At 47.9% G+C, this 18,729-nt stretch overlaps 1 protein-coding gene across 1 annotated transcript in view; it reads right to left on the minus strand.

Annotated features, from left to right (window-relative positions):
- EHF (ETS homologous factor) overlaps nt 1-144 on the minus strand; it is a 40,515-nt gene extending 40,371 nt beyond the window's left edge. Inside the window, exon 1 of the mRNA XM_062198038.1 lies at nt 97-144. The gene's annotated coding sequence lies outside the window, so the exon portion shown is untranslated. The remainder of the gene's footprint in view (nt 1-96) is intronic.
- Nucleotides 145-18,729: the final 18,585 nt, after the last annotated feature.

Below are 18,729 nucleotides of genomic sequence, written 5' to 3' on the forward strand. Positions count from 1 at the left end.
GTGTTTTATTTCCATCTGTCTGATTCCAGGCAGGCTTTTCTTTCCACTCAGGTGTTTAGATTCCAGAATTCAAAAGGTCTAAAAAGAAGGACTTACCTCATTTACCCCAAGATTCTGGATGGGAAATCCAATAGCTGTGGCTAATGGAGAGCAGGCAGCAGGCAGCAATCACGCCAGCTCCTGCGGGGATGGGGAAGCACGGTGTTATCACGTCTGAGCCCTCATCAGAGTGGAGATAAATGCAGATGACAATAATTTTAAATCATTTTGTAGGATGTTAAGCAATAAGCCACCAACCGGGAATTCCCTAAGTCACTTCCCCCTCTTCTCATTGGCTGCCCAGCCCTTTAAAAAAATAAAATAAAGGATTACAAACATTGGCTCATTTGCATTTGGCCAACTCACACGTTAGTGTTCAAACAAAACAGGTCTAACCAGGTTATGCCTGTGTCTCAAGACCAGAGAGACGACCTGTTAATGGATGAGGACTTGATTTGGTGGTGACTGTTCTTTTCGGCTTAGAGCCTGCTGCAAACGAAAAAAAAAAAAAAAAAAAAAAAAAAAAAAAAAAAAAACTAGGCTCCCCCAGAGACCCCATCAGGAAGGGAGACTGTAAAAGCCAGATGAGCAGGAGTCCCGATCTGGAGATGTTGGTACAGGGGAATGGGGGCCCTCTGATATCTGTCCCATTTCCTACTCTGTTTGGCAGCAAGATCTTTGTCCTGACTGTGCAGGTACCAGGTTCTAGAAGGGGCTCTTAGCCAGTTTTCTCTCCAGGCACCACGACTGTACCCCTGTGATCCAAGTGATCCTTGGTGATTGCAGTAGACTTTGAAAAGCCAATCTCCCTGGCCCCAGTGAAGAGCCTTAGGAGAAGACTCAAAAATGAGGATCCACTCTGTAATGTTCAGGTCCAGGACTCAACTCTCAACAATGCACAGGCAGATTATCCAGTGGGCCAGACGAGCTAGATTCTTCGCTTCCTCTTGACACTTACATGATCATTTTTTCTGTTTATTGATGCTCCCTAGAAGAGTTAGAGAGACAAAGACCAAGATGCTGAAACTTGAAATAAAAGCAAGAAGAAGATGGAGTGTTGGAGAGGATCGATGGGTTTGAAATACCCATGAAACCCATATCCTCATGGGCCAAGGGCATCTAGGGAGTCACCTTTACCTGCTTCACCGGGTCACAAACCTACCTGTACTTGTACAGATGAGTGACTGCTGCTGACAAGGAAAAATACCATCCCCTAACCATTAACTTTCTCTCTCAAGTCTTCCTGGACACTGGGCCTCTCCCTTGGAGGAGAGGGAAGGGAAATTTGAGTTTTGGCAAACAGACAAAGATTTTGTGATCAAAACCAAGAAGTTCCTTGTGTAAAAAAGGAAGATCTGCATAAGAGCAAAGGTTGCCTGTTAACAGAACACAAAGCAAGTGGTTGTGGCCTTGAGAGTGGTAGCATTATTTCTTCCTTGCTTGTTTTCTTAGTTTATACAATGTGAACGCACAGGCTTCCGAGAGTGTGAAAGACTTGGTGGAAAAGTAAGAGTGGACTTGCGAGGGTCCGAGGGTCCTGGAATGGGCAGAAAGTTCTGGAAGGTGTGAGCAGTGCAGTGTAGAAAGCTCTAGAAGCCCCCCTGCCTCTCTAACCTGCCCCAAGCATTCCCACCCTTCCCTACTGTTCAACCTTGTGAGCTTGCCAAGGGCCCTGTTAAAATGCAAATGCGTGCCCTGGGCCTGATAAAAACAGTAAATGTCATTATTGCCCATTATCACATTAGCCCCAATTAGTTTATCAACTCTAGATCTGAGTGCAGGGCCCTGAGGGAACAGCCTGCTGCAGTTTGCTTGCTAGATGAATCAGGAGCAGCCTGAAGGAGCCTCCACTCCACCCACCAGGAGGTATTAGCATGTGGTGCTGGTGCTGGGGGTGGGGGTGGCAGGGGGTATGAGTGCCAGTGGGGCTCCAGGGAAGCAAAACTTGGCCTTCGTCCCACTTTTGCCTGAGATTAACCTCAGACAGAGGGCAGGGGGCAGGGGTAGGTGTTGTGTGGTTAAGAGGTAGTGAACTTCAAATGCAATATCCAAAGTGGTGTGGCTCCCTGGCCCAGTCCCAACTGCCTTTAATTATAGGCCCTTTAATTTCTAGCTGAAGAGTTCTGGTTAGGGTTCCATTCTACCCAATCTTATTCTGTTTTAGGTGGGAAGACTACTCCGTTAAGGCACGCTTGAGAAGTGTGAGTTTGGGGTGCTGCTGGCAGTGGAAGGGGATGGAAATACGTCCCCTCACACTTGCAAGCCACTTTATCTATGGAATGTTTATTATATAAAGCACCTAGCAATGTATCTGGTACTTATTGGGTACTTACTAAGTATTGATTCTTTGCTTTATCCCCTAGAAAACAAAAACAATACTTCCCTCCAACCCCAAATCCAAGTTTTTAGGCATACTGCATCCATAGACACATTACTTTGGAGTTTGAGATCCTTTATCCTATAGCTGAGATAGGATACTTGTCAACAAGACAGGGCTGGTATCAAATTAGATAGATGATAGATACATAGGTAGAGAGAGAGAGACAGGAAGGGGGGTGGTCCTTTTCTTAAGAACACTACAAGTTGGATGTGATGCTGAGGAGTCCTACCCTAAGGATCTCAGATATATGAAGTATGTCCCTCAGGAATAGAAAGTTTAAACGTACAACTATGAAAGCATCAAACATAGCAAATCCTTTCCATGCAAGACATTGTAAGCTTTTCAAAGAGGAATCAGGCAAGAGTCATTATCATCCCAGACCTCCAACCTGTGTTCTCTGCTTCCAGGTCTCTCTGGAAGACTGATCAAGACATCTGGCAGTGAGCAGAGAGATGACACAGGAGCTGACTGCCTCCAGTTTATGGATTGTAAAACTTAAGAGAGAGAGAGCTAAAGCAGCATACCTTCTGATCAAGATCAAGAAAATATAGAGTTCAGGAACGCACTCCGGAAGTCCAGTTACTCTGCATAGAAATCTGCTTGGTCCTCACTGCAAGTCCAGCTCCATCCCTGTCTCCGATCTGCACAAAGACTTGGAGCCTTTGGGCTCAGTCCTGCCGCTGGTTCCCACAGAGGAAAGGGAGACCCAAGCAAACCAGACCAAGCTGTTTGCAGTGGCCTAGATGCCATGCCCCTCTGTTCAATTAGATTGTCTACTGGAGTTCCACATCACAAAACTAAAGAATCCCAGAGATCTTAATTCCCAAATCATGGCCAAGACAAAGAATCTCTGAGCCCAGTGTCAAGCCTAAGGGGTGTGAGCATTCACACCAAGGCAGGCTGTGGTTACAAGGTTGCCAGGCGTTGTGTGCTTGCTTATTACACTTACTGCCTTTAACAAGAGGCCCTATGTTTAGTTTTGAAAGCAAGTGTGTGTTTGTATGTATTTTCATCATCCCTTCTTGATGGCATGGTGTCACCTGCAGGGTTGAATGTGTCAGCTCTTTAGTGAGAGCCCCCAGGAATATCAGTGTAGGACTAACAGGAACAAGAACTCTTGGTGCTGTAAAACTCCCTGGGGATGGGGAATAGAGAAAGCAGAATATGACCATGAATCACATTGGCCAGAGTCCAACAGAAAACTAGGGTTAATAAGTCTCATCTTGCCTCTTGCCTCTAAAGGCCTGATTTCCAAGCCCTTTTGATGTGGGGTGAGATTGCATTCCTGGAGCTCTTCCTATCCCATGAGAAGTCTCCTGGGCTCTGCAGCTGTCACTGGAGCTCTGTCTGGGGCACTCACCCCAGCAATGTCCCAACAGGTTTGTGTGGAGCACTCCAATCATGCCCTTGGCCATCACATCTGTGTCCCCGCAGCTGGCTGATTCTCTGCCAGTAGCACAGACCACCATCTGCTGAAGAGTGGGGCACACCGGTACAGGAGTGTGGGGGTGAGGGGTGGCTCATTGTTCCTGGAAAGAATGACCCATTAGACACGTGTGCACACGCGCGCACACACATGCATGCCACTCAGGCATTTGATTATATCACCAACCCGACTTAAGCACCCGAGATGCATTTTCTGAACTCATCCCTCATATTTGAATTGTTCTCCAGACACTTCCATTCTTGCCTAACGCAACTCGCCTTACTGCTTCTGTCCTGTCCTGTCTCTTCTGTCTCACCTGCGTCGTCTTATCCTCTTTCAGGCCTTATCTTTCCTCCCAGATAGCTTTACACGCTGCCCTGACTTGCTGCCAACTGCATTGCTAGGATAAGTACTTTGGTTCTTGGATCAAACTGCCATGACTTCTCCACGATATTTCCATCAGATGTGCTTGACAGTCTCAGAGAGGGAGGAAAGAGGGCTAAAGTGGGCCACTTCAGGCGACCTTCCTCTGTCTAGTATTTTCTTTGACTGTCTGGGGGGAAATGTTCCGAAAGTACAGTGGGTGTTTTTACATGTTATTTATCATAACTCCCATGGAATCTCAAGATACAAAACAAAATAAGGAAACACTGCTGCAGTGGGCGCTGTGGCATAGTGGGCTAAGCCTGCAGAACTCGCATCCCACAAGGGCGCCAGTTCATGTCCTGGCTGCTCCTCTTCCAATCCAGCTCTCTACTATGGTCTGGGATAACAGTAGAAGATGGCCCAAGTCCTTGGGCCTCTGCACCCACGTGGGAGATCTGGAAGAAGCTCCTGGCTCCTGGCTCCTGGCTTTGGATTAGTCCAGCTCCAGCCATTGTGGTCATTTGGGGAGTAAACCAGCGGATGGAAGACCTTTCTGTCTCTCCCTCTCTCTGTCTGTAACTCTGCCTCCCAAATAAATTTTAAAAATTTAAAAGAAAAAAAAAGAAAGAAATGTGACTGCCTATGGATTGGAGGCAAGACAATTGCAGCCTGGTGCACTCTCTTGGTCTTCCTTGAACCCCTAGCATACAGTCTTCTCTGCCACACAGGCCTTCGTGTTCCATGTTCTGTGTTCTTGCTGTAAGCTAACCAGCATCAGAATCACCTTTGCAAAGTTAGAATCCTGAGTTCCTCCCCACATCACCAAATCAGCAAGCATCTCCAAGGTCGGGGTAGTAGCAAAAGTCATTGTTCCACATTCGTTGCCATCCATTCATACATTGTGGGCTCCCACACTGTTCAATGTCCAATAAACTGAAAAACTTGGGCCCTACTGTCTAAGAAGACAGGCGAATGAAGCTGAGCCTGGGCACCTTCATCCCAGGAACTTGAGGATCAGGAAACTCTCAGATCCAGGTGAAAAAATATACGACAACTCCTTCATGATTCCCAATGACTCAGAAGAACCTGTGACGCTGGAAGACCAGGGGCTGTCAGAACCAATGCCCTCACCTTGGTAAGACAAGGAGGCTCAACTTCCTCAGAGCAGACTGGTGTGGTGGCGAAGACCTAGTTTTTTGAGTCAGACAGATGAGGACAATTTACCATATTTACTTACACTTCAGGGTTCACTTTCCCTGTCTGCTTATTAGGAACATCAACATTTTTTTTGTTTTTTGTTTTTTGTTTTTTGTTTTTAGGAACATCAACATTCTAATGAGCTTTTTGGGGAGTGAAATGAGAAACTATAGGAAGCATCAGGAGAGTGCCGGGCATTTGGGCTTTCAGGAAATACTCTCTCCTGAGTGTGGACCTTGAACCCCCAAGAACACTGGTTGGTTAACCAGCTATGAAGGTCCTTGTGGGTGCTCTGAGAACTAAGCCTCCATGATTCTAAGACAAAGTAGAAAGTGATGAAGTTGGAAAGCCATAGAGGAAAGGAAGAGAATAATGACTATTCATTCACATTTGCTAAGTTTCAATCACTTCCCAGCCTCTGGTCTAGGAATTCAATTGGCATTACTTCATGTAATCCTCACAATGTACCACCACAAAGGTCCTATTGTGCTTCTCCCTTTACACAGGAGCAAAGTGAGCCTCCAAGCCAAGGTCATGCACACAGCAAGTAGCTGGAGCTCAAGCCAGTCAATGTCATTCCACTACCCCTTCCAGAATGGAGAATCTTAGTAGCATATTGAAATTCAGATTACATATTTTATATAGGCATGGAAAGCCAAGCTCAGTTCTGCAATGCCATTGGGAATGTGAAGGTTTCTTGAAAGAGTGAGATTAGAAAATTGAAAATAAGTATGCCACATGCAAATAGGTCTGGAGCTAATAAGGCAGTCTTCAGCCCCTGCCCTTCAATACCACATATTTTTTAAGCTAAACGTTCAGATTAAGAATTGAGGGGAAACCCATTGGAAAAGTTGTGACTTGGTCTTGCCTGGGAAATCATGGGGTTGTTTCAATGCAAAGGTCACTCTGCCACCCAGCACACTTCTTGGGCCCCCAGCAGGCTGAATACCAAGATAGGAAGCTTTCCAGCATCTAGATCCAAAAACCGGAACAAGGGAGCAGAGCTGCCATGGTGATGAAAGCGTCGGATATGAAGGTTAGGGGCGGTGGTAGGACCTGAGAGAAGACATCCCCATCATTTTCTCCATCCCCATTGTTCATAAGCAACTGAGAGGCTCTCAGAGTAACGTAGAATGATAATCAACCAGATGGCTTGCCCCTACCTACCTTCCAGATAGAATCAGAAATTCCAGACCTGGGGCCAGCACCTTGGCTCACTTGGTTAATCCTCCGCCTGCAGCGCCGGCATCCCATATGGGCACCGAGTTCTAGTCCTGGCTGCTCCTCTTCTGGTCTAGCTCTTTGCTGTGGTCCGGGAGGACAGTGGAGGATGGCCCAAGTGCTTGGGTCCCTGCACCTGCATGGGAGACCAGGAAGAAGCACCTGGCTCCTGGCTTCATATCAGCACAGCGCCGGCCGTAGTGGCCGTTTGGGGAGTGAACCAATGAAAGGAAGATCTTTCTCTCTGTCTCTCTCTCTCACTGTCTATAACTCTACCTGTCAAATTAAAAAAAAAAAATTCCAGACCTGTCCGTGCCCCTGGAAAGAATGTATCTAGAAACCTGAAAGTGATACCAGAGAGTTGACAGGCACATCCACTGGGGCTATGCAAAAGCTTATTTGCATAAATAAATTATCCATTCAGTACATTCAAATCATATGCACCTGCACATTGGTTGAATGTCAAGAAGGAAGACCTGGGCATTATTTCTGAATAATTTCCTATTTGGGGGACATCCAGACAAAATCTCCCAACATGTGTCATGTTATTTCTCCAATTTCTCACCCTTCTCTCTCCCCTACCCACATCCTTACTGACCACATAGGAGTTCAGGGTTTGAAATTAGTAATCCGTCCTCCTGAGCAAGGATGGAATGCCGAAAGACCTATTTTGAGATTTGGTTTCTTTCATGACAATGCCCCAGGGAAGTTTTATGGGATCCTAATTTCATGTTGAAGGCTAATAGCTCTGAATTCTGAGAACCAAAAGCTTTTGTGTAGGTGGCTGTACAGTAAAAATGAAATAAGGAACTCTTCTGCAAAGTGAGCCAAAAACCTGCAGTCAGTGCCTCTGAAAACTTCGCCTGGGAGGTGAGCCCTGCTCACTTCCTTACAATGGAAAACAGAAAGCCCTGGAGCTCTATTATGCTGGGTGTAGTGGGGCAGGAGGCACCCCGAGAAGGTGCATGTGAGAGGAGGGAGGCCCCAGCTCGCTCTCGTCTTTCTCCATTAACACCAAGCTTCAAGGTCGATGGGCGTTTTCCATCCAAACCAAAGAACTTCAAAGTCTGCTCATGGTTTGTGGTCCTCAAATTCATCAGTCCATGGTTCTCCGAGGGTTGCCAGAACCACCAGGGCAGAAAACCTCAGGGACACCAACCTTAGCTCTCACAATTGTGTGTGGTTGTGGTGGAGGAGGGGCATCCTTGGCAAAGCGCTGGTTCTTGCTAATCCATTTTCTTTCCAGCTTGACAGGTCACCTTAACTTGGAAACTGAATGCACAGTGAGGAAAAATATGCCTGTTAGGGGATGGGCCAATGTTCTGTGAACTTGAGCCTCGGCTGGGGGTAGCATTCTTTGAACAACCAGGTAAGACAAGTCTGGAAAGCGACAGCACCACGCCAGTAGCGACTCCATTGCCAGGCACTTAGACCCCCCACCCCCATGGGTCACTGCACGGTCTGCAGCCTCACTTGGACTGGACCCATTCATTCCTCTACCTGCAGTCTCTCTCTGCTGCTCAGAGCTGTTGACAGCAAGCACTGAACACAGGGCAAAGTTGCCAGGAAAAAGCGTAAGCTAAAGTCGAGAAAGAGAGAAAGATGGGGCGGAGGCGGGGGAAGGGTGAGACAGGGAGAAAGGGGGAGAGAGTGAATGAAATTCTTACCTGCTCTGTCCTGATAACTGTAGAGAAGCTTTGAAATGCCCCAAAACTCACTTCGGTGGTATTTCTTATCATTTGCGTTGCAACTGTGCGAGATTTTACACACATGCACCCTCTTCTGCACTTCTTCATGTTGGTAGCCTTCTCAAAAAGCAACTAGGTCATTCTCTTCTCAAAAGTTCCCCATTCCCTGGAGCTGTGTTTCTCAGAAGGAAGTATGCTAAAGACAAATAATTGGTTTTCTTTTTAACAGTTGGGTTTTTTTTAATATGAAAACAAATTTTATAAAGTAAAAAAAGAGTCAATTTAATAAGCATATTAAGTAAATAATTAAAGTGGATACAGACACTTGGCAAAGCAATGAGAAGGAGACGGGCGTGGTGAAAATTTTGGAGAAAATGGTTTCAAGACAGGCAGCCTGATCTCCCTGAGGGAGCACCACTCACCAGCCTCTGCCCCTGGTCTCCACCCAGGTTTCAGTCCTAAGCCCCTAGCTCTTCAGCTCTGCCTCACAGGGCACATCCCAGGCCCAGTGGATCTAAGTCACTTCTGCACAAATAACCTGCTCCTCCCTGCTTCCTGCCGATCCCAACCCATGACCTGGGAAAAGATGGCGCCCATCTTTGCCCAGTGAAACCCAAATCATTTTCCAATTTATTTCTCCATTCAGCCTGCTGCAATGGCCTTCATCAGAATTTGTATCACCTAAGACCTTTTATTTGTGCTTGGAACCATTCAGGATTCAACATTCAACAAATGTTTATGGAGTTCTACCACGTCCTGGGCTCTGTGCTAGGCATTGTTGGAGGAGGCAAAAAGGAAAAAAGGAAAGTAGATCCCTATGTTTCTTATTCCATCTTGGAAAGCTGCTTTTGGGGTCCCACTTTGTCCCAGCCAGTTTGGCTTTCCCAGGCAGATGGGTCTCTTTCAGGGCCATATCCCCAGCTTGATCTGAGATAGCTCCTCCCAAGTAGCAGAGCACTGAAACTTGCTCATTGCATCGAATTGCAAGGCCTTTCTCAGAGGTTGAAACCCCAGAGTAGGGACCCTGGTATCTATAAACAGTAGCATCACCCACAGACTCCCTGTGTTTCTGAGATTTAAAAAAAAAAATTCCTCTTTATATCTCATTAGATCCTCACCTTGTCCCTGACTGTGCAATGCAAACAGGATGGTGGAAATGAGTCCCTTGGGTGTGGTGACTTTCTAGAGGTCATGCAGTGAGTATGTGGCAGGCAGAGGCCTGAGGTCAAGTTCATGGTCTCCACTGGTTGCTCTAAGCTCCATGAGACTCTATTCTACATCTACATATGACTCTAATTCCTGCTGGGACTCAAACCCACAATGTATTGAGTGCCAACTGGCGCTGCTGGAAAGTGCACACCCAGGAGCACCGTTACGGCTGGGAGAAGCACCCAGCTATCTCTGCAGAAAGAAAGAACAAGTGCAGAGCCACTCAGCCATTCTCTCTCTCTGCATCCCCTTTTTCTCTTCTTCCTCACCTCCATCTCTCTCAGAACCACTGTGAAACCTCCACAGGCAGGTGGCATGAGTGTGACACAGAGTACTCAGTTCACACCTGACTCCCCCATTTTAGCATCAACTGCCCCACACCCCAGGAAATTCCATGCTCTCAGGCAAGCCAGGAGCTGCTCGGTGTAGCCGAGTGTCACATAAACCATGCTACAGCCCAACCTGCCCGCATAGCTGTGAGTGCTTGGACCATCACTTACCATCTCTGAGAAGTCTCTATTTTCTCATCTGCAAATGGAGACAATACCACCTTTCAGGGCTATGATGTGTGTCGAGGGAGGTGACCAGTGTGCCATGCATGATGGCATTGACAAATACCTTCGGAAGACAGACTGAAAGCAGGGAAAAGGGGAGAATCAAAGAAGCTCCCATGCCAAGGATCACGTGGCCACAACAGACACACTCAGGGTCTCCCCAGGGTCTCTAAATGGCAGGAAATAAGAGCAAAGTGCTGTAGACCCAAGCTTCAGTTGACCCAGCTCTACCTCACTCTTATGAAGCACGTATTATCTGCCGGATAGGAAGTTCTTTGCTATGCATGTGATTTTGCATGTAACAAAGCAGCATCAGCATCCCCCATTCTAAGGAGGAGGGAACTGAAGCTGGGAGAAATTAAGTGACTTGCCCAAGGCCAACTGCTGGGAAGAAGGAATGCCTGACCTCAGAGCCTTTGCCCCAACCTCCACGTCGAAGAAACGTCCTCTTCCCCTGCATCTGCAGGAGCTGAGAGCCTTTCTCCCCTCCAAATAGAAGGAAATTGGCATTTGAGTAGGCACTGGGCCATTGATCAGTCTTGGAAGGAAGGGGAATTAGCAGGGGAGCCCTAGCTGAAACTCTGCTGGGTTTCCCAGAACCCTGAGTAAATATTTACATAATCATGACTTTGCTCAGCAGTTTCAGGCCAAGGAGAAAACACAGAACCAACCTGGGCCAATGTACCATTACCATTTGCACAGATGGATCCTTGGCCCACATCAGCCTACAGACTAATTCTTATAGCCTGACCATTACAGAGGAGAGGGTCCCTGACTTGGTAACAGATTGGGCTTTGCATCCTGCCCTTTTTGGACAACTTGAGGCTCAGTTGTTTCATCTGTAAAATGGGAATTAAGTTTGTAAAGCATCAACATCATCAGCACCACCACTCACAAGTGCTTAGCAGTTTGCAAAGCATGAGCCTTGCTTCTTTGCCTCAGATTCTCCCAGACGTCTTTTCATGCAGTTACTATTTTTTGATGCCTGTTTCTTACTTGAAGAAGTTGAGGCTCAGAGAAGCCAGGACATCCTAGCTCTAGGTAAGTGGCAAGGGTCACTCCTACAGCCTACACTGTCAAGCTCCTGCGAGACAGCACAGGAGGAAGTGCCCAGCTCAGAGGTCACCCGTGACAGCACCCCCATTCCACAGTCCCCAGCCACTGCTCCTTACACATCCTGCAGAGAAGGGACGTGGACTCCCCGTGGGAGCGTCTCCTCCTTCCCCAGTGGCACTGCCCTCCGAGGTGGTGGCGAATGATTCAGCAGTGCACGTAGGCACTCAGGAGCACGGAGGGACCGAGGACAGAGCATCTAACTGCAGAACAAAGCCAGGCAGCTACCTGCGGCAGAGATAATTACAGACCGGAGCGGCGACACGAAGGCCGAGGGCGGTTTAGTTTATAAGGTAATAAATCTCAACCTCAAAGACTTTGAGGAGGTCTAGAGGCTCCACCAGGGCACTGGGGACCCAACTAGGATTTTAAAAGCAATAACCAAAAAAAAAATAATAATAAAGAAAGAAAGAAAAGAAAAGAAAACCACCCTCCTGCAGTCCTTACTACCACAGGATATATCCTTACCTACGTCTCCCAACACTGCCCCCTCATTAGCCCAAAATTCTTAAAACAGGGGAAAGGGTATGTAGGTTAGGAGTGTAATAAACTTGTCAAGCACTCATATACACAAATCTATGAGGTTAGTTTATAAGTGGAGCAGGCATTTAACCTAGCTACTGAGACTCGGGTTACAACACTAGCATCCCATATCGGAGAACCTGGCTTTCATCCCCAGCTATATATTTGAGAGACTGAGAGAGGGAGAGAGACAGACAGGAAGAGGTCCCAACTATTGATTCACTCCTCCAGTGTCTGCAATGGATAAGGCTGATCCAGAGCTGGGGCCATCAGGACCCAGAAACTCAATCTGATCTCACTCACAGGCAGTGGGGATCCATCTCCTAGAGCCATCACCGCTGCTTCCTGGGGTCTGTATTAGCAGGAAGCTGGAGTCAGGAGCTGGAGCAGGGGACCACACCCAGGTACTCTGATTTGAGATGTGGGCATTTTAATCACCAGGTGAAACACCTGCTCCGTGCTTCCTTGTTTTAAAATGTGGACCCTAACAATACTTATCTGAAGGCTACTAAGGGCATTGAGTGAGATAACACACATCAAGGGCTACTGTTGCCGGTATTTCTTTATTCTGCCTATAACTCTGAATTGGATCTGGTCCTTCCCCAGCCCTCAACTAACCGTCCTACACAATTTCCTCCAAATGCCATCTCCCCCTGGTCATCTTAGCCTGACCCCTTGGGGCCAACCCCAGTCTTGGGTTCCGGGCTCTGGCTGTCCCAGACATGCCGGCAACAGGGCCTGTGCTGTCTGCAGTTGGGTCCTGACATGCCGTAGTCTCCTGTTTCACTTGGAGAGGTCCCCTTCTCCCTCCCCACACTGGCCACCCTCCCTTTCCCTTTGCCAGTGCTGACTTGCTCACCTGCATGCAGCCCAGAAGCTCACAGGCTCTTCCCACAGAAATGCTGTTTGGTTCCCTGATGTTTTGCATTTTGCAACACCAGAGGCCTGCAAGTGAAAGACTGGGGATCAGCCACAGCTTGACCATAACAAAGGCACTCACACCTCGCCCGCCCTCCTCTCTCTACCTACCAACCCTCAAGCACAACCAAGATCTGTGTGTCAGACAGAGCTTTCTATAAGGACAAAACATCAATAATAGTCATTTATTGGGTTGGGCACAATGCATTGTACTTGAAACACACCACTCCATTGCTTCTAGAAGTTGTTTGGAAATGCATATATTCCATTTAACCCTCAAAGCCAGCTTCCAAATATCCCAGTTGCTACCATCTGCTTGGGAAGCCACCTCTCAGGTGGCAGGGGCAATTGATGTCACGGAGTACCAGGCTTGTTCCACAGAGGGGCAGTAGGGAAGACGTACCCCATGGCTGTGTCCAAGCAAGGGAGGAGGGCACGCTTTCAAATGTCCCAGTAGAGCTGAGAAACCCTCATGGATGATACAAGCATGGGAGCCAGGCACACTGTGGTGAGCCGTTTGGTTATGTCTATCAACATTTTAAATATTCCTATCCTTTGACTCAGCAACTCCAAATCCAGGAATTTCTTCCACAGATACACAGACAAAAAGTCACAAAAATATGTGATGAAAAAAATGAGAATAACCTTAGTGCCCACTCATTGGAGGATGGGTCAATAAACTGTGGTCCATCTTTACCTTGAAGTACAACTAAGAGATCTCTATGTCAGGATGCTGAAAGACATCCACAGAAAACGGAAACACAGGCTACAAAACAAGGCGTACAGTGTGATTGCATTTCTTTTGTTTAAATGTGTGTTTGTGTGTGCCTGGGAGGATGGAAGGAAGGTTCACGTTCTTTATTTTAATTTTGAACAACTGTGTATTTATGTTTGTGTTTATCAGTAGACGGCAAAAATATGTGGAAGCAACAGATTCCTCAGTGCTTCTCCCTGGTAGAATCTCTTCCTCTGGTAGAATCCTCCAGCAAAGCAGTGCAGCGTAACCCCCAGATAAATACTTTTTTCAGAACTTTGTGATCTACAAAGCAATTTCACAAACAAAAACTCCTTTAAATCTCACACCATCCCCATGAGATCACCCCCATTTTAGAGATAAGGAAAATAGAGGCTCAGAGGAGAAAAAGTGGTTCTGCCCTATGTCAAATGGCTGGTGACTCAGAGCCAGAGCTAAAAGCTCAGGTTTCCATCCCCAGCACTGGGTGCCCTGCCCAGTCTCCCACAGCTGACATCTGCAATATTTTTTCTATGGCCCCAATTATGTCTTCTCTGGCACAGTTGAAAAGCAGAGTAGCTGGGCATGGCTCAGAAACTGAGGGTGAAGGGAGAAGAGAGAGGGCAGGGGACATGAAACACATGGCGGACAAGACATTAAAAGGGGTTTGGAAGGCACAAGAGGCTTGGCACCCTGTTCTGTAATGAAATGTCTAGGCCATCCGCAAACCAGGAAAGCAAATCCTAACAGGTGCCTTCTTCCCACGGCACCTTTGTCACCATCTTGCTCTAAGCTGTATATGAGCTGAGCCGAGACCCAAGGATAGTGGTGGGATGGTATAACCTGGGTGTGTCACATGACCTTCTGTCCAAGAACCCCCTTGGGAGCTGTCTCCAGAGCCACAGGTAGAAGAGACCCAAGAGGACTTTCCAGCTGTCGCGTAATGGCATCTGCTTGTTTACCACCCATCGGCGGCTCCCAGGCCCCTTGGAACAAAGTACCAGCCTCGAGAACTGAAGGTGCAGGACCACCCAGGACCTGGCACCTGCCCAGATCTCTAGCTCCTCTGCAATGGCTTCCCAACCAGCCTTCCACACATGGATTCCTTTCAGTACCTGTGGAGAAAAACCAAACTCAGTTTCTCCTACGATCCTCTCCTGACACAGAACACTTTGGCTCAAAAGCCTGGCAGTTTATGGCCATATACCTAGTAGGCAGTGCATTGATGGACAGCAGCTGGGTGCCCACTGACTCCATCCTGGCCCTGGCTTCCTGGAGATAGCCTCAGATCCCACAGTTTGAGGGCCTAGCCCCCCAAGACTGCACCCACCCTGATGCCAATCGCCAGCTCCAGGGTTTTGTTTATTAAAATCTGTGCTTCCAATCAACTGGCTATATGTTGGAGTTCCCTTAACTCCCTTCTTGGGGTTTGATCAGTTTGATGAATGTTCGCAGAGCTCAGAGAAACACTTATTGACAGGCTTATTATAATGGCTAGTTGAAAAGGTACCAAGGAACACCCAGATGTGGAGCACCAGAGGGCAAGGTCAGAAAAGGCCTCCAGTGTTGGAGCTTCTCCCCCCATGGAGATGGAATGCACCACCCCCTGGGAATGTGGGTGCATTCTTGTCCACCTCCCCAGAAGCCTCACCACTTCAGCCCTTTGGGGGTTTCATGGAGGCTTCCTTCTACAGGTGCGTGTGGCTAAACCACCAGCCACTGATGAGCAACTCAGCCTCCTGCCCCTTTCCCCTCCCTGGAGGTGGGGTCTCAACCCCCTGAGCACATGGATGGCTTTCGAGTGCCCAGCCCCTGTGCTGAAACCACCTAGGGGTGATAGCCTTGGGTCAACTCATCAATATATACAAAAAAACTCATTGCTTTGGGGTTTCCAAGGATTTTCAGGGTTGTGTGTCAGGAAAAAAGACCAAATGTATATGTCAGTATATCCCAGTACCCCAAACAGGAAGGTCATCTTCCAGTCCCTACCTCCTACCCCAAAGCATCGCTGACACTGGCCCGCACACACCAAGCACATCTTCTCCACCTTCTTCCCTGGGCCAATTGCTTCCCATCCTTCAGGTCTCAGCCCAAGTGCAGCCTCTCTAGACGCTTACCTGCCGCCAGCCAGTCTCCTCCTGAGCTGCTGTCTCTCAGCTTGCTGAGTCCTCTCTGGCCCTCACCACCCTGCACTGTAACGCCTCACTTCCTGTCTCTCTCCTGGCTGCACCAGCACAATGGTGGTGTGTTCTAGCAATCCCTGAGCACTCACATGTATTGAGGGAATGGAGAATGACACGGCACGGTGGTCACCATGTAGAAGAGGGCACTAAGCAGGCTTCAGCTACGGTGCTTAGCCTCCCGAGCCTGGTGGCTGTCAGAAATCCTGCTGCCTTCGTCTACGGGGCCAGCTCCTCTCTGTCACTGCCTGGGACATTTGAAGCTTTGAAAAACCAGACCTGCTACAAAGGACAGTCCCCATTGTGAGAAATTTCTGGCAAATTTGAACCACAGCTCCATACGGCCAAAACCGAACACCCTCGGGTTTACAAGATGGAAATAGAACCAAGGGTTGAGATGAGACTGAAGAGGTCAATGAATCCATTCCCCCGCCTCCAGGCAAGGCTGGCTCAGTCACAGACAAGTAGGTGTTTCCTGTGTTATTAGCAGGAGTAATATTATTATTAATATTAGTAGCAGTATAATAATGCTTCTACTAAAAATAACCACTCACAGGGAGGATGTGTCAATTCCTGGGTCACCTTTCCATGAGTCTGTAGGACACAGGATCCGACGGCACCAGTGTGAGCTCTGACTGTGTTTCCCCACATCAGCACGATCATTCAATCAGACGAGGAAAGTGAGTAGGCTTTTAGAAAGTGGCAAAGAAAACCTTCTATAGTCAGGCTGTGGGCATCACTGTTACAGTACAACAGCCATGCTCTCTGTGACATGAGCTGTCATTCAACGCACACTGCTATAGGGCCACCGTCAGGCAACTCTTCTGCTGTTGGCCATCAACTTCCCTTTCCCCTGGAAGAGGCCGTGCAATCTCCTACCCAGGATTCTCACAGCAGCACATCAACAGGAGCATCCAAAGAGTGGGAAGGAGCTGAGGCGGGGACAGCGGGAGGCCAGAGCCCCAGGGTTCTCAGACCTAAGTGGGTGGCACAGCTCGGCTCAAGGAAGCAATCTGACTGCCAGTCGGACACCCTGCCCACTTCACGCCCTGCTTCTCAGTCTGGAAAGATCAGGAGTGGGACAGTCAGGCCCGTGGGCCCTGCAGTCCGCCTTCTCAGTAAACACCTAAGCACCTGCCATGTTCCAGGCACTGCTCCAAGGTCTCAGAATCCAGTAGTGAATGAACGGATTTTAAAAGAGAAAAACAAAAAAAATCCCTGCCTCATGTAGCCTCTTGTCTGCTGCGGTAGTATTAGTAAGGATCTTTAATAGGGGAATGGATTTCGATGCTCCATGGACCCAGAATCAAATACTATTGAATCACAGAATGAGAAATGTCCTTTTTAATTTTTTTTTCAACCCTCCAGAGACTTCAGAGCGGGTCTCAGTCTGCTGATAGCCCCTTTCAACATAAAGATATGGGCTTGGGGTGAGTACTTCGTGCAGAATTTAAGTCACCCCTTGGGACGCCCACATCCTATATCAGTTAGAGTCCTGGCTATTCTGCTTCGATTCAGCTTCCTGCTAACGCATACTCTGGGAGGTCAAGTACCTAGATCACTGTCACTTATGCAGAACACCAGGATAGAGTTCTGTTCTCCTGGCTTTGGCCTGGCCCAACTGGGCTGTTGCAGGCATTTGAGGAGTGAACTCATGGATGGAAGATCTCTGCCTCTCTCTTTCAAATAAAATAGAAATAGATAAATAAAAAACTGTTAGAGAGAGCAAGCAGGTTGCAGGATCCTGTGAGAAGTCAGTCCCATTGTTGGGTTTTGCCCTGCTTACTTGTGGTTAACGTCTATGTGTGGCCAGTGATGCTGAAGGTAATAATATAGTTGTTTTGTCAGTAATGCAAATTCTTTAATAAGTGAGCCATTTTAAAGAAAGACTTGAGAGGCTATTAGGACAAGTAGTAAACAAATGTAGTAGCAAAACACTGAATGCTTAGAAGACTTGAACTAGGTGGGGTTGTGGACCTGGGTGTAGCCAAGGGCATTTCTGCATCTGAAGAGCCCACTAATGTAGCCTTCTTGGTTTTTTAAGAATCAAATTGGAATAGCCCGAAGGTTCACTGCTTAATTCTTTAAAGAACTGTACTGGGGCTGACTCTGTGGCATAGCAGGTAAAGCCACCGCCTGCAGTGCTGGTATCCAATATGTGCGCTGGTTTGAGACCCAGCTGCTCCTCTTCCAATCCAGCTCTCTGCTATGGCCTGGGAAAGCAATAGAAGATGGCCCAAGTCTTTGGGCTGCTGTACCCACATGGGAGACCTGGAAGAAGCTCCTGGCTCCTGGCTCCTGGCTTCGGATCGGCGCAGCTCTGGCCATTGCGGCCATTTGGAGAATGAATCAGCAGATGGAAGACCTCTCTCTCTCTCTCTCTCTTTCTGCCTCTGCCTCTCTGTAACTCTGACTTTCAAATAAATAAATAAATATTTTTTTAAAAAAAAGAGTCGCATCTATATCACCTGCCTGCCTACACCCCAGGGCTCAGCGCACACTATCTCCAGTACATGAAGCAGAGGGATCTAAGTCAGCCGGCGAACACCTTGCCCTTACTGCAGCTGCCAATGGTTTAACTCCCTATCTCCATCTCCACACTTTCACTGAGGGTGAAAGGTTGCTGGCAGGAAGCTCCTTCCCAGAAGCCAACAGCTTCCTCCTACAAATAAGGAAGAGCCTGCCAGCCCCAGAGGACCCGGACCCAACGTCTCCCCTGGTCAATGGCTCCCACACAAATTCAATAGCAGAATCACTTGGGAGCTTTACCCAAATGCAGGTGCCTAACTGACCACAGCAGGCTGGCTCCACTGCAGTCACTTGAAGGTGAGGCCTGGAAAGCTGCATTTTGTCTTCCTTTGGAGGCTGCTTTTAAGAGCTGCAATTCGTGGTTGGAAGTATTAACCAACCAACTAAGGTTAGTTATTTAGCCAAGCAACAACCCACAATTACCTTGTCAAGGCACTAGATGTTGTGGTTTTTAGTACACAGGCTTCAGAGTTGAGAAAACCTGGGTTCAAATCCTGGGTCCACCACAAGGAAGTGGCTCAGTGACCCCAGGAAGTTGCTTAACCACCGTGAGCCTCAGTGGTCTCAGCTGAAACGTGGTCCCTAGGCGTTATGAGGTGGTTGGAAGGATCTGGTGACACCATGCATTTACAGTGTGCTATGTGCTGCCTTGGA

The sequence above is a fragment of the Lepus europaeus genome, chromosome 7 (assembly GCF_033115175.1).
Source record: "Lepus europaeus isolate LE1 chromosome 7, mLepTim1.pri, whole genome shotgun sequence".
Classification (NCBI taxonomy): Eukaryota; Metazoa; Chordata; class Mammalia; order Lagomorpha; family Leporidae; genus Lepus; species Lepus europaeus.